This window comes from Heterocephalus glaber, unplaced genomic scaffold, assembly GCF_053883595.1.
Source record: "Heterocephalus glaber isolate CG9 unplaced genomic scaffold, H.glaber_assembly_v1.0 deba00001072, whole genome shotgun sequence".
NCBI lineage: Eukaryota > Metazoa > Chordata > Mammalia > Rodentia > Bathyergidae > Heterocephalus > Heterocephalus glaber.
The window spans coordinates 4,314,707-4,332,102 of record NW_028258189.1 but is presented as its reverse complement, the minus strand read 5'-3'; the positions used below and the strand labels follow the sequence as shown (position 1 = coordinate 4,332,102).

The 17,396-nt window shown below is 37.3% G+C and overlaps 1 pseudogene; it reads left to right on the top strand.

The window, feature by feature from the left end:
• The first annotated feature begins 16,366 nt into the window (after positions 1-16,366).
• Positions 16,367-16,945, top strand: LOC101715078 (acyl-protein thioesterase 1-like; annotated as a pseudogene).
• The last annotated feature ends 451 nt before the right edge of the window (positions 16,946-17,396 follow it).

The following is a 17,396-nucleotide window of genomic DNA, read 5'->3' as shown; positions in this document are numbered from 1 at the left end:
ATCATGAGTTTAAGTCTCATTTACACTTTGAAGGTGTAGTGTGTTCATCTGTCAATATGCATATGTTAAAAAGCAAAGGAGAAATAAATCACAGAGAAAATAGCATTAATATAAACAATAATAAATTGAATATCAGCTACTTGTTGCATGTATTAGCTTGTAAACCCTAGACGTGAATATAGCATCTGATTCTAAATAGGTCCATGACAATTTCTACGAATACATATGCACGTCTCTTCATCTCAGTCTGTATACCTATTAGGATCTGTATCATTTTTTATCTTTCTGCTGAAGAATTGTATGCTGAATTAGCAGAAGTTGAAGAGGAACTTGAGACAGCATTTATCTTACAACATATTGGATCAGAGTGTCGTGGTGAAAGCAAAGAAATAACCTTGAAGACAGTAAATAATAATAATAACAATAATAATAATAATAAGGAGTCAGTTATTTCTGACAAAAGGACACAGTAGTGAATCTCAGGACATGATGTAATTCTGGATCTTTGGAACTTTTACAATCTTTTTGTTTCCCCAGGATGAATTGAGAACCATTGACCTCTAACAGACAGAAATCAGAGATTTCACCAGAAGTCCTACAACACACAAGATGATTGTCCTGAAACCAACAAATACTTCTCCAGGAGAAAATCCAATCAATGCTGCCAATGAGCTTTCCAAACTAAAAAATGAAAGTCCCAAATCATGTGGAGAAAACAAGGGCCCTAGGGATGGAATCATTTACAATTCAGAGCACTTTATTTTAGTTTTTATTAGTGCATGTTCGTGATACATGATAATGACATTCATTTCAGGAATTGATTCAAATTCCCCTCTCTCCCATACCTAGATTTCTTTCATGTCACCACCGAATCTACCTCTGTCTTTCCTACCATTGCTCCTTTATGACATATATTTTAACTTTATTATATTAGAGTAATTATGTGATATTTAACATTTATTTCACTAAGCTTTATGATCTCCAGACACATCCATTTTTTGACAAATGATGAAAAGTTATTCTTTATGTCTGAAAAACAAATATTCATTGAAATTCTTGCTGTTCCTCAGGGAGACACAAGTCCATGTGAGGACAGATGAAGAATAAGGTTTTGTTTTGTTTTGTTTTTCAGCCTAGGCAGGCTATGCTTAATGTGTATCAGTGGGAAAGAAAAGAGAAAATAACATTTACAAGGTGGACTGTGAGCAGATGATCTTTTAGAATAACTACATGACCCCCATGAGATATGTTCATATTTATGTTCTTAACTGTATCCATGTGAATAGATCCCAGGATTCTGGAGCAATTTCATCAGCTAATTATAAGTGCAACATTGGAAAAAGTGATTCAAATTTTCAATCATTCACTCTATAGCCCAAGGTCAGATTTTATTGTTGTTGTTTTGGTATCTGGTTCACACTGGGAATATTTTATGAATTATTTCAGACAAAAAAAGCCACAGGGCAATCATTGCCCAAGGTCCTCACACATTTGGAAATGCCTAAGCTTCTTTAAAGTCCATGAGTTTTTAACAAATGTTCCTTTTTTTTCCCTTGATATGACCAAAGTTGATGTTCACTGTGTAAACCATGTAAAGATTAACAGCTGTTGCTTACAACTGCTGAAGAAATACAGTGCAACAAATCTCAAAGAACACCATGAGAAAAGCCAAGAGCAACAAAATAAATACAAACCAATCAATGAATAATTTAAACATGATTTAAAAATGAGGAAAAACAATAAAATGGGGTCTTTGTACATAATTGAAAATATGCCAATAATTTCCAAATGTCACTCCTGTTACATGAAGTCATCAAATATATATGTGTATATATATATATATGCATTTTATTATAAAAATGTGTAATGTACAATCTTCATCTGACTAGGTTCTTGTTTTTAAATTTATACCTCTCTGCAGAGCCTGATTAGAATATAATTAAAGATGTATGTTTCCAGCATTTTTCAGATGCTTTATTACTACCTCTTTATTAGATTACAGGTTACACCAGGAAAGGACATATTAGACTTTGCAGGAACATTTACTTTATTGTGATTTGTGTTTTGACAACTGTGGCATAAACTTCCTGAGCGTTTAATAGATTTGTGAGCTCATTTGAGAGCCCTTCAGCCCCTAACCTACTGGGTACCTGTAACCACAGGTACTTGGAACTTTGTTGCTCTTGAGAAACAACATTCGTTTGATAAATTAATTTAGGTGGATTGGACACATTTTCACCGATGGAAAATGCAATTGCCTTGCTACTTCAGTACCACTTACAAGTGGCTGCAATATTTTGGGAGGAATATGAGTGAAAGAGAGATGATTTTTCAAGGAAAGGACAGTAACAGGACACTACAAAGAAGGCATATCAAAGTTAAAATGGTAAATCAACAATGATATTGAAATCTTTGCTGCCCAGAGCAGCGCTGATCAGACCCAAAGCTCAGCTTCTTCTCAGTCTCATTTTTCTACCTTTCCTGTAATTCGCTGTGTGCTGCCATGGCTCACAGGAGACTAGGACTCACTGCAGAGGTTCTGCACTAGAAATATCAAGACTGCGGCTGATAGGCGTTCCACAGCTTCCAGCACAGAGGAGGCTTCTGGGTCAATGAGCCACAGCTCCCAGAACAGAAGAGGATTCTGGATAGGCCCGACGCTCTCAAAGCTGCGGCGACCAGCGACCGCCCCAATGAGACAAGGCAAGCAGCTTGAAGGTCCTGTGGCGGGCCCGGGCCACGCCCACGGCACAGTGAGGTCAGCTTAGCCAAGCCGGCACCTCCAACGCTCAGTTTCCCCCACCCTGCCCCCGGTGCACCACCTACCTTCTGGCTTTTCTGCTACCTGGTCCCTTACTACAGAGGCATAGGAGATTATAAAGACCCTTGTCCTGAGCGCCGCAAGATAGAGCAGAAGTTAGTAACAGAAAGAGGGCTTCTCAGGCTCCTTGATGAAAACTGAAGCACAGCAGAAAAGTAAAGAGAACCTCTACAATAAAGGCACATCAGACCACTGTACTGGGTCTGCTGCTGCCTTGTTGAGACTCATTGACTTGTATATGCACCGGGATTCCTATGTTGCCTACTGTGACAACAGAGACAAACCCTGAAGGAGGCCCATAATTTCTATTGCTATTTGCAAAAAAGAAAAATAAAATTTTTTTCTTATTTTTAATTCTTAATTGTTACTTTTTTTCTACTCTTCAAAGTTTTACTTTTCTTTCTTTTCTTTTATCTTCTCTTTCTCTCTCTCTCGTTCTCTCACTGTTCCACATTGTTCCTCATCTCCCCATTTGTTCCTTTCTGCACTGAATTTGGATTTCTCCCTTACTGTTCTTTTCTTCTTTTTTTCCTTCTCTTGATTATCATCAGGTTTAAAGGAAAGTAAATTTGGTATCTAGCCCCCCTGTTGCTGTTAGGTGATTCTATTCACATCTTTGTTCTTTCATTCTGCCATTTTCTCTTGCCTGTAACAACTTCTTAGAGTTTCTGTGATCTTCCTGTGTCTTCTGGCCTCACCGCTAATCTTACCTGTTCTTTCTACCTGTCCCTCCCTCTCCAACTCCTTTCAGCTCCCCACCCCGAAGGGGAAAGATGCTATATTGAAGAGTTTATTCATTATAAACTTACATTAGGTTGGTCCTTGGTTTTAATTTAACTCACATAGTTAAAAGTGATAGATTAATAACTACCACAAATTGACATTTTCTAAGCTGTGCTTGATGCTATGGTATTGCTGACTATATCATTTGGGCTAACATGTTGTGATTGATCTAATTAGTTTTCCTTCCCAGTATAAGAAAAATATAATAGCTTCATAGTCATTAGAGTCTCAAAACCCAAACACAAGCCATATCTAGAAGACACCTCTGAAAAGCAATGATTCCACAAGGGTTTTAAACACAAGCAACAAAGATACCTACATTAAGCAATCTTGAAATATCAACCGAGGAATTAAATCAAGGACAGTACCAAAAACAAAAATGAGAAGACACTTAACCAAGGCACAAACGCAGGCTTCCACACCACAAAAGGGAAATTCTGGGGGAAATGAGGTGGAAAACTCTGATAAGCAACCACTTGGACACTCTGAACTGATAGCACAGGAAGTAACAAAGTAGATGCATGAGGCTCTAAAAAATTTCAAAACAGAAATAATCTCCCAGATAAATACAGACATGGTGAGCAGAGTGAAAGGCATGATTAGAAGCTCTAGAGCAGAAACAGATAAGAAAATAGATGAGATCAGAAACATGCTGAAAGGCATGAATGCCCAGCATAAGAAAGAAATGGAAAACATTATTGCTCAACATAAGAAAGAAATGGAATCCATGAAAAAGATTCAAACAGACATTCAGGAGATTAAAAACTCCATTGAAAGCATGCAGAGCAGACTAAGAGAATCTGAAGACAGAATATCAGATATAGAAGACAGGATTGTGGTTAAGGACCATGAAAACAGAGATTTCTTAAAGATAGTAAGGGACCATGAGAAATCAATTCAACAGCTGCTACATGATGCAAAGAAGAATAACATAAGACTGATAGGAGTCCACAAAAAAACAGGAGAAAGTACAACAGACATTAAAAAAAACTCTTCTCAGAAATAATAGTAAATAACTTCCCAGACAGAGGTAGAGAGTTGGATGTACAGATAAGTGAGGCATATAGAACTCCATCCAGCCATGATAAAAAAAAAAATCTACACCTAGGCATATAATAGTACAGATCCCTCGATCAGACCTCCCAAATTTAAAGACCCAACCAAAAAATGGGCATCTGAAATGAACAGACATTTCTCAGACAAAGAAGTAGAAATAGCAAATAAATACATGAAAAAAATGTTCAACATCACTGGTCATTCGAGAGATGCAAATGAAAACAACACTGAGATTCCACTTCACTCCAGAAAGAATGGCTGCTATCATGAAATCAACCAATAACAAATGCTGGTGGGGCTGTGGGGAAAGAGGAACCCTGCTCCACTGCTGGTGGGAATGTAGACTGGTGCTTGCAGTGGAAATCACTGTGGGAATCAGTACGGACATACCTCAAAGAACTAGGACTGGAAGTCCCATTTGACCCTGCTATTCCACTGCTGGGGATCTTCCCCAAAGAATTAAAAGAATCATACCACAGTGATATATGTGCGCCCATGTTCATAACAGCACAGTTTGTAAGACCTAAAACTTGGAAACAGCCCAAATGCCCATCAACTGGAGACTGGATAAAGAAAATGTGGCTTTTTTAATAAAATGGAGTACTACTCAGCCATAAAAAATGAGATTTGGAGACATTTATAGCTAAGTGGATGCACATTGTGGCGATACTCTTAAGTGTAATAAATAGGACACACATGTGTAAATACCAAATAGTTTCTCTGGTGTGAGCAACTGAAAGTGTAAATAAGGACTAAATGTATAATAGGTAATGTGAAATAGGAAGAAAAGGGGCAAAGGAGAAGGAAGTGGGAGGGCTAGGGGAAAGGAAAGAAGGGAATGGGATTAATATGAGAAAGCGGAAAAATAGGAACAAAATCTTTGTAAATAATGAGGACTGGAGGGGTTGAAGGGAGGGCTGGGCAAGGGTGAAAAGTGAGAACCAAGAGAGACTATGTAAAGGTGCAAATTTCCAATGATGAATGTCATTATATTGTATACCTAAAATGTACCAATGATTAGAATGAATAATCGATAATGTAAAATAGGAAGAAAAGGTCCAAAGGGGTAGGGGTAGTGGGAGGGGCAGGGGAAAGGAAAGAAGGGAAAGGAAAAATGCTGAGAAATGGAAAAAATGGAAATAAAGTCTTTGTAAATAGGGAAGGGTGGAGGGCATGAAGGGGGGGCTAGGAATGGGGAAAAAATAAGAACCAAGATGCATTATGTAAAGGTACAATTCCCAGTGAGAAAAGTAATTGTGTTGTATACCTACAATGTACCAATAAAAGAATTTAATACAAAAAAAAAATAGTACAGATCCCAGAAACCCAAAAGAAGACCAAAATTCTACAGGCAGTTAGAGAAAAGAAACAAATCACCTACAAAGTAAAGCCCATCAGAATCATGGCAGATTTCTCAACACAAACCCCAAATCAAGGAGAGCCTGGAATGAAGTATTTCAAGCCCTAAAAGAAAAAAACTCCCAATGTAGACTGTTGTATCCGGCAAAATTATCTTTCAAAATCAATGGGAAAATTAGATACTTCCATGGCAAAGAACACCTAAGAAATTTCATGAACACCAAACCAGCACTCCAAACAATTTTAAGCAATATCCCAGAAAAAGACAATGAAGGTCACAGTTCCATGAGGCCCAACAGAGAGAAGGCACCGTGCAAGGTAAGACACTGAAGTGAAAGGGGGGAAAATAAGAAAAGAGCCAACAACAGTAAAACATCATGACAAGGATGAGTCAATATCTGTCAATTATAACTATCAATGTTAATGGCCTCAATTCACCAATCAAAAGAAATAGACTGGCAGAATGGATTAAGAAGCAAAACCCAGCAGTATACAGTATACAAGAAACACACCTAACTCAAAAGAAAATCCATAGACTGGAAGTAAAAGGATGGAAAACAGTTCTCTGTACAACAGGAACCCAGAAAAAAGCAGATTTAGCAATCTTATTTGCAGACAAAGTAGATTTCAAACCAAAACTAATTAAGAGAGACAAAGATGTTCACTACATCCTTGTGAAAGGAACAATCCAAGAGGAAGAGATGACAATCCTAAATATATATGCACCAAGTACAAATGCCCCCAACTATACAAAACAAATATTAATGACATGAAAAACCAAATAAGCATTAATACAATTGTAGTGGGGGACCTCAACACCCCTCTATCACAAATAGACAGATCAACTAGGAAAAAAATTAACAATGAAAATCTAGAACTAAACGAAGCTACTGAACAAATGGACTTAATAGATGTTTACAGAGTGTTCCACTCCACAAAATCAGAATACACATTCTTTTCAGCTGCACATGGGTCATTCTCCAAAATAGATCACATGCTAGCTCATTGGACATATCTAAGTAAAGGTAAAAGAATTGAAGTTATCCCCTGTATATTATCAGACCATAGTGCAATACAATTGGAGATCGATAACAGCAGAAACTACAAAACACCCACAAACAGATGGAAATTGAACAACACCCTCCTGAACAACCAATGGTTCACAGAGGAAATTAAAGAAGAAATTAAACAGTTTCTACAAGTAAATGAAAATGCCAGTACAACATACAGGAATCTGTGGGACAAAATGAAAGCAATTCTACTTGGGAAATCCATAGCAGTGAATGCCCATATTAGGACAACAGAGAGAACTCAGTTAAATAACCTCATGCAGGATCTCAAGCTCCTAGAAAAAGAAGAGCATAACAAACCCAAAGCTCATACAAGAAAGGAAATGATAAAGATCTGAGCAGAAATAAATGCAATGGAGACTAAGAGAATGATACAAAAAAAATCAATGAATCAAAGAGTTGGTTTTTTGAAAGAATAAATAAAATTGATAAACCTTTAGCCAACCTCATCAAAAAAAGGAAAGAAAAGGCTCAAATACATGCAATTAAGAATGAAAAGGCAAAGCCATAACAAATCCAGAAGAAATCCAGAGAATCATCAATACCTACTTTGAGAACCTGTACTCCAATAACATGGAAAACACAGAAGAAATGGACAGATTCCCAGATACATATGAATTGCCAAAATTAAATGAAGAAGGTATAGAAAGTCTAAACACCCCAATTACAATAAGTGAAATTGAAAATATAATAAAAAACTTACCAACAATAAAAAAAAGCCCAGGTCCTGATGGCTTCAGTGCTGAATTCTACAAGACATTTAAAGAAGAACTATTGCCATTACTCTTTAAACTCATCAAGGAAATTGAAAGGGAAGCAAGGCTTCCAAATTCATTCCTGGAAGCAAGTGTTACTTTGATTCCAAAACCAGGGAAAGACCCAACCCAAAAAGAGAACTACAGACCAATCTCCCTAATGAACATAGATGCAAAAATCCTCAACAAGATATTGGCAAACAGAATACAGAGTGTCATCAAGATTATACACCCTGACCAAGTTGGATTTATCCCAGGGATGCAAGGATGGTTCAACATCCGTAAATCAATAAATGTAATACACTATGTTAACAGAGTCAAGGACAAAAACCACATGATCATCTCAATAGATGCAGAAAAGGCATTTGACAAAACCCAGCACCCATTCATGCTAAAAATGCTACAGAAAATTGGAACAGAAGGTCTTTATCTTAACCTGATTAAGGCTATCTATGAAAAACCAACAGCCAACACCATACTAAATGGTCAAAAACTGGAAACTTTCATGCTAAAATCAGGAACAAGACAAGGATGCCCACTATCACCACTCCTGTTCAATATTGTTCTGGAAACATTAGGCATAGTAATTAGACAAGAGAAAGAAATAAAAGGAATAAAGATAGGAAAGGAAGAAGTTAAATTGTCACTATTGCTGACGATATGATACTTTACATAGAAGACCCAAAAAACTCAGTCAAAAGTCTTCTAGACCTAACTGACAGATTCAGTAGAGTAGCTGGATATAAGGTCAACACTCAAAAAACAATAGCCTTTTTATATGCAAATAGCAGACCCATTGAGAGAGAAATTCAGGAAATAATTCCTTTTACAATAGCAACTAAAAAAATGAAATACCTAGGAATCAATCTAACAAAGGAAGCAAAAGACCTCTACACTGAAAACTACAGCACTCTGAAGAAGGAGATTGAAGAGGATATAAGAAAATGGAAAGATATCCCTTGTTCCTGGGTAGGAAAAACTAATATAGTGAAAATGGCCATACTTCCAAACTACTATATAGATTCAGTTCAATGCCAACTGAAATTCCAACAGTATACTTCACAGAACTACAGAAAACAATCCAAAAATTCATTTGGAAACAGAAGAAACCTAGAATAGCAAAAGCAATTGTAGGCAACAGAGACATGGCTGGGGGCATCACAATCCCCAACTTGAAACTATACTACAAAGCTACTGTGATAAAAATAGCATGGTACTGGCAAAGAAACAGACCCGAGGATCAGTGGAATAGATTAGAAGATGCAGAAACAACTCCAGACATACTGAGCCACCTCATCTTTGACAAAGGAGCCAACCACCCTCATTGGAGGAAAGATAGCCTATTTAATAAATGGTGTTGGAAAAACTGGATCTCAACCTGTCAGAAATTAAAACTAGACCCATACCTATCACTGCACACTAAACTAAGATTGAAGTGGATTAAAGATCTAAATATTAAGTCAGAAACACTAAACTTGCTGGAAGATAAGTTAGGTAGAACTCTTGATGACATTGGCATAGGAAAAGACTTTATGAACAAAACTTCAGTAGCATGGGAGCTAGCACAAAGAATCAACAACTGGGATCTCATTGTATTAAAAAGCTTCTGCACTGCAAGAGAAACTACCCAAAGAGTTAAGAGACAACCTACAATGTGGGAAGAAATATTTAGCAGCTGTAGCTCAAAGGTCTACTATCGAGAATATATAAAGAACTGAAAAAAATCAGACCTCCCAAATTCAAAGACCCAATTCAAAAATGGGCATCTGAAATGAACAGATGTTTCTCAGACAAAGAAGTAAAATCAACAAGTAAATATCTGAAAAAATATTCACCATCACTGGTCATTCAAGAGATGCAGATGAAAACAACACTGAGATTCCACCTCACCCCAGAAAGAATGGCTGCTATCAAGAAGTCAACCAATAACAAATGCTGGCAGTGGTGTGGAGAGAAAGGAACCCTTCTCCATTGTTGTTGGGAGTGTAGACTGGTGCAACCACTGTGGAAATCAGTACGGCGATACCTCAAAGAACTAAGACTACAGGTCCCATTTGACCCAGCTATTCCCCTACTGGGAATCTTCCCCAAAGAATTAAAAGAATCATACCACAACGATATACATGCACCTATGTTTATAGCGGCACAGTTTGGAAACTTGGAAACAGCCCAAGTGCCCATCAACTGGAAACTGGATAAATAAAATGTGGGTTTTTTTTTTATAAAATGGAGTACTACTCAGCCATAAAGAATGAGAAACTAGAGACATTTATAGCTAAATGGATGCATATTGAGACCATACTTTTAAGTGAAATAAATAGGACACACGTGTAAATACCAAATAGTTTCTCTAGTGTGAGAAATTGAAAGTGTAAATAAGGATGAAAATGATTAAAATGAATAATTGATCATTTGAAATAAGAAAAGTTCCAAGGGTTTGGGGATGGTGGAAGAGAAAGTGGAAAGGGAAGAAGGGAAAGAAAAAAAATTATGAGAAAAAAAATGGAATCAAACTCTGTGTACATAGGGAAGGGTGGATGGGGTGAAGGGTGCACAGGTAATGGGAGAAAAAATAAAAACTAAGATGTATCATGTTCTGGTACAAACACCCAGTGTAAATAAATGTAAATGTATTTTATACCTAAAATGTACCAATAAAAATATATATTTTTTAAAAATGATATTAAGCTTTGACTATTTTTGCTCTAACCTAGGGGCAGGTGGGGATGAATTTCAAACTATTTTTAAGTCAAATAACCTTGTGTTGATGTATGATATTGACAAAGCTATGGAAGGCAAAGCAACACATATCACTTTTCCCCTTGGAAAGTATCAATTCTGATTCTGTGCAGTGGAAACTATATTAAGGCCATCTATGTTTGTTTGTTATGAGAGAAATGCACAGGAGAATTACTTTAAGTTCAAGATGCAAAACTGTGTCAGAGATAAAAATTTCTACCTTTACCTTGACTGACACTAAGTAATTAGCATGTCATCATTTGCATGTGAAGAAATGCATTCTTTCTGGGGTCCTTACAAAATGCTTTCTTTAAAAAAAATGTTGGGCCGGGGATTTAGCTCAGTGGTTTCTCCCCCTCCTGCGCAAGTGCAAGGACCCAAGTTCGATCCCTGGTACCAAATAAAATAAAATAAAATAACATTTTAAGAAAGAAAAGAAAATATTATACACATTTATTCCCTAAGTCAAAGATCTGGTAGAGTAGACCCTTGACTTACAAACTCAATTTGTTCCCAAGGGCTGGTTGTAACTCAAGTTGGTCAGTGGAGGCTCAGCTCCTCCACACAGCCTTCAGAGTGTTTCTCCTGCACACAGGCAGATCTCAGTGTCCTTAAAGAGACCCTGGCTCAGGATTTCTCAGTGAACCTCACACGGGAGAGGATGCTGTCCTGTTCCTTCCAGAGCTCTTTAGGGTTCAGTGTGCATCTGAGCCCATCTGGAAGCACAAGCTGGCATTCCCCTCATAACTCAAGACTTTGTTCATAAGGTAAAATTAAAATTTGGGCATAACCCAAGTTGTTTGTTTGTCAGGCCGGTCGTAACTTGAAGCTACCCTATATAGTTTGTTTACATCACCCAGTGAACCAAGACTTGAGCAGAGTGACAGGTTTGCAGAATTCATGATTTCAATTACCTTAAATGCAAACTTTTATTGAGTCGCAATCATTTTAGCAGTGACGAAAAGCTTTAGTCAGTAGATCCACAGGTAAACACTGATGTGCCCATCAAGTTTGTCAAGTGTGCAGACTTATGTTAAGCCCAAATATTTATCAATATGTACACCTCAGGTATTAGCTCCACATTTCAGGTCAATGGAATTCAAGCCATTATTCATGGACTGTTTGGTAGGATTTTACTGAGGATTGAGTTGATTTTTGATAGTTATTTGTTTATAGCCTCTCAGTGAAAACGATATAACTAAGGTGATTCGTGAATCACTCTGAACAATTTTGCAGCTCATTTCCTCACAAGGGACGGATTGTAGAACAGAGAAAAGAGGCCAAATGAGATGCTGCAGTAGACAGGGGTTCCTGACTTTCAGATCCAAGCATTGCCACACCCTGGATGTGTGTTGGAGAAGGGATAAGATCAGGGGATGCTGATGCTCACAGGATAAATTGTCCTCAATAGCCTGCATAGCTCCAAGAAAGGGAAGAAGATGGGAAAGTATTTACCAGCTCGAGGAGTGAGAATGCAGAGATGATCAGATTTACCAGAGGACAACAGAGTGTGACTCAGGGACATGTTGGAAATTAGGCAGCATGCGGATGGGATGGACATCTTTTCTCCTCCATCTTCCCTGAAATGCAGCAATAGGAGGAGAAGCCTGATGAGCTTGCTGAAGAAAAAGGAATCCCAAAGGAAAACACATCAGGAAAACAGGCAGGGTTGAAACATTTCTTTCCAGAGTATAATAACAACATTTAGAAGTGTTGAACTACTCCCATAATCTTGGTTCATTTTCTGTTTATTTTTCGCTCTTGCCTCTGTTTCATGGACATTTTTCCTACATCATAACCTTGCTGGAGTGAATAGAAAAATGAATGCTACATATCCTGAAACTTTAGAATATTAGAATCCTCTTCTTCCTATAAATGACTTAAATATTTCATAGCAAACGTGCTCACCTGAAAGGTGGTGAAAATTATAACTTATAGTTTATAGAAAACTATAAGGTCAGTGTGTTTGTTTACACCTCGGGGAAAAAAAAACCCATAAATGTGATCTCAGTTAAATGGAATTTATTGATTTGATCACAAAGGGACAAAATTAGGTGATTCTGGTGTAAATGAAGTAATTTTCAGGGAAAAAGATAACAAGATTCACTGAGTATATTTGTAACTCAAACACAGGTCTGATTTGCAATGTTTTGTAAATATCAGTATCGGCTGAAATTCCCAGTCTGAGGCTTGAGATAGAATCAGTCACCATCAGTATCAGCCCGTGTCTAAGTTGTATATAGAAAATAAGCCAACATACAAGAAGTGACCAATGTGTGTGGTGAATACAAAAATAAAATTGATAGTGCAAAACTCATTACCATTAACCCCCTCACAATCATCCCTAACACTTTGGACACACTCATCCCAACACTCTTAGTTTTCATTAAGTTTATCCGTATATTTTAGGTATACAATATGCTGACATTCATCATTGGGTGCTTGTACCTTTACATGATGTATCTTGGTTCTTATTTTTCCCCAGTCCCTGCCCTCCCTTCACCCCCTCCACCACCACCCCAGTCACAAAGACTTTGTTTCCGTTTTTTCTTTTCCTCATATTTATTCCTTTCCCTTAGTTATCATTCTGTTATTCCTTTCCCCAAATTTATTCCACTAACCCTCCCACTTCCCCTTCCCCTTTGGACCTTTTCTTCCTTTTTCCCAACACTTGACACTTTGTGCAGCAGTTCCGAAGTCCTCTTTCCTGAGAATCTTTACCAGGTGTGATTAAAGCAAGGGTCGATGCTGCTGCCGAGCAAGTGTCATCCAACAGAAAGGCAGGCCCTGAAACCATGATGCTGTCCTCACCCACCTTGTTCACCAGATCTGGACCAACATGACTTCTTCCCTAAAGTCAAGATGACCACTAAACGCCAATGTTGTCCATTGATTCGGGACATCCTGGCAGTCATAAGAGAACAACAAAAGACTATCTAGAAAGAGGACTGCAGAACTGCTTCAGAAAGTGGCACAAATGATGGGATAATGGCACTCAAAGTGAGGGGGAAGATTTTTTGAGGGGGGTGAATGGCAGTGTATCTATTTCCATATTTTTTAACTTAAACATTCACTGTACCTCTGAATGTGAAATGGGACTCGAGGCACAATTCCTTCTCTGTTTTTCTACATTATTTTATTTTCAGTTTTTGTTTATAATCAGTGATTCATCATTCATTCCAGCTCAGCTACATTGTATTTATGTATTTTACATGTTTTTAGATGATAAAAAGATCAGGAATATTGGCAGGATCACCTGAATTCTCAATATGAAGTAAAGGTACTGTTTTCTCTCCAAGAGCAATTTCTTCTTTCTTGTTAGCATGATTCCTGACTTCTTGTATTCTCACTTCTTTCTTAATGTTCCTTGGTATGTGAATTATTAAAGAATTTCATTTCCTAGGCATACATAGCTTTGAAGAAGGGTTTCTACTCTGTAATGCCAGAAGTACTCACTCATATGCAATTGTACAGAACCTTTTGTGGGTGATGGGAATATCAGCTCTGTTCACAGTTACACCTGGATGTAGGCTGAAGGTAGATGAAACATGAGCCACACTGAAATGGCTGGGATTTCAAGGATCCAATTGCAAATCTTATTGTTGGAAACTTCAATTCTAAGCTAGATGGCCCAGAATGGTTTTGAAAACAGATCATTTTGACCGACATTGAAAAATATTAGCATTATTACAAATTCAAGGAATGCTATTTTGCTTCTGTGATTTGAGGGTTTGAATTTAGTAGAAAACATCACTTAAAAAAGACAAATAATCAAATTTTATATAGATGCTCTAGTTCTCAACCATTCACATGCTGTCCCTATGTTTCCTAGCACTATGTGTATTAGCTATCCAAGGGAATAAGGCAGACAGAGGTAATAGAAAGCCAAGTCACAGACAGAAATTCCAGTGACGATGTTAGACAGGCATCTTGCGCTCATTGTTTCCAAAGTCTAAATCGGCATACACAAGCACGAATTTAAGTTAAAAACCAAAACTACAGGATGCTTCCATAAAAAGCAAGGTACCGTTCTGTGGGTTGAACACCTAGTTATCTAAGCAAAGAGAAAGTATCATAACCACACTCTACTTAGGACAGGACATTACAGAATTCTGGAATTATTGAATTAGCAACTCAGAAAATTCTTCCCCTCTGACAAACAGCCCTGAAAAACTGAGGAAGTTAAATGATCATTGATAGCTATTTCATAATTCTGGAAGTTAGCTAGATCCATACAATAAATCTGAATGATTTTGACTAAAGAAAACTATTAGATTTTGATGAGGCACACAAGGTGTCTAGTGCTTTAGTAAAGGAGGTTATCATGCTTGAATGCATATAATTAAGAAAGCAGGTCTGAATAAACATATACTCTATGATTCCAACTGTAAAAAAACATTCTGGAGATCTTAAAATAGCCAATGGATTGCAAAGGTTTGTCGGGGAGGGTCAAGGGATGGAAAATTGGAACACAGAGTGTAGTAGGGGTGAAAACATTGTGCTTTATTCCATACGGCTTACTAAGTGACACTCTGCATGTATCTATGCTCATAGGATCCTGTGATGGGCCATAGCTTTCAGCGTTTTTCAACATCCCCTCCAATTATATATCATAAAACATGAGTTCTGAACATAATAGCCTTGAGTTTACAAAACTGCATTTGATGTAGTGTAATAATATCAAGGGCACAATGCTAATGTGAGTTTTTCCTGGTCAGGGAAAGTGAATTCAGGAAGAGCGGACATACACAAACTTGAGCTTCCCTCTCAATTCCTCCGTAAAACTCACATTTTTATAGAACAGTCTTTTAACTTAAAAAATCATAGAAAAACTACTGAAATTTAGAATTACATTTGTGGATCTCTGAAAGACTGCATTGTGTTGAAGTAAGCTGGGCACAAAGGAGAATCTAATGTGTGGGCCATTTAGCTGAAAGTCAAGGGAAGAGAATACACAAATTTAATCTAGATTCACAAAATCCAATTAATGTTCATCTGCTACTAATTAATTTAGTAAGAACAGTGACTAATGAGAAGGAAGTAAATAAGGGGACATTCAGAAACTTTCTGTAACTACATTGTTGGTACATACACTATTTTTACATATTCTATCTTATTGTGAGTTAATAACTATGAATCCAAAGTACAATTTATAACCTAATAAATTTAGAAATGCTGTCAACTTTGCTATTTATTTTTGTGCCCTGGCCAGAGTTGAAATAAATTATGTTTACTGTTTTCTCAAATAATTTTAAAAGAAACTCTTTGTAAAATTGGTCGAATTTTATGCATTTCCTTATTTAGTTGTTTTTCTTCCCAAAGATTCACTATAATGAGCTCAATGGTATAAAAACGTATAATATTAAATATATAGCAAAGGATTGTGCTTATTATGATGGGCAAATGGTTTGCATTAGGTTAATTCTCTTGTCTCAATAACAATTGCATATGTACAGGTACAAGCACCCAATGATAAATGTAAACATATTGTATACCTAAAATGTGCCAATAAAAGAATTTAACAAAAAAATAAAAATAATAAAAATAAAAATACATATGTACACATATACATATGCATTTAAGCTAAATTGGAGTGCAACAATAGGCCAATAGAAATTTGATATGTCACCCACATGGTGTAAAGAAATAAGATCAGCGCTGTCCGCTAAGCTGGTGGATGTGGAGCAACAATATGACTGGTCAGACACAGCCGTCCTGCCCGCCACCCTGCCAGCCACCACTGTGGTTATTTCCCTTCTTGGATAGGGAGATACTAGGCATGAATGGGCAGAAGCCTTTGCAAGTATCAGCAGTTCACATATCAAATATATCTGCCCACATGCGCCAGTCATGCCTGTAACATTACCTGTGAACTTGGCTATGCCTTCTTGGTTTGATATTGGGGTTTCACCAGATTTTCAGGAGGATGAACTAGACTTAAACAGGCAGCAGAAAATGTAAAAGCTTGAACAGAGCAAGAGGTGAAGAATGGCATTCCTTCTAACAGAATTATTTTGGGAGGATTTTCTCAGAGAGGAGCTTTATCTTTATTCACTGCTCTAAATGAACAGCAGAAACTGGCAGGTGTCACTGCACTTAGCTGCTGGCTTCCACTTCGGGCTTCATTTCCACAGGGTCCTATCAGTGGTTTAACAAAGGTATTTCAATTCTCCAGTGCCATGAGATTGAGACCCTTTAGTTCCCCTAATGTTTGGTTTCCTTACTGTTGAAAACTAAAATCATTAGTAAATCCAGCCAATGTAACCTTCAAAACCTATGAAGGCATGATGCGTAGTTCATGTCAAGAGGAAACGATGGCTGTCAAGCAACCCATTGATAAACTACTACCTGCAATTGATTGATGACAGTGAGAGCCTTGTGTAGAAGTACACCAGCAGCATTGGAGTACAGTACAAACTTTTTCCCATGCCCAATCAAAAAAACTTCTAATGTTTGCAGTGTTAGGTGTTTTTCAAATACACATTAATGATCTGCAGCTCTCGAATGACCAGTGATGTTGAACATTTTTTCATATATTTATTTGCTGTTTTTACTTCTTTGTCTGAGAAACATCTATTCATTTCGGATGCCCATTTTTGAATTGGGTCTTTGAATTTGGGGGGTCTGATTTTTTTCAATTCTTTATATATTCTAGATAGTAGACCTTTGTCTGAGGTACAGCTGCTAAAAATTTCTTCCCATATTGTAGGTTGTCTCTTAGCTCTGTTGGTAGTTTCTCTTGCAGTACAGAAGCTTTTTAATAAGATGAGATCCCAGTTGTTGATTCTTTGTGCTAGCTCCCGTGCTACTGAA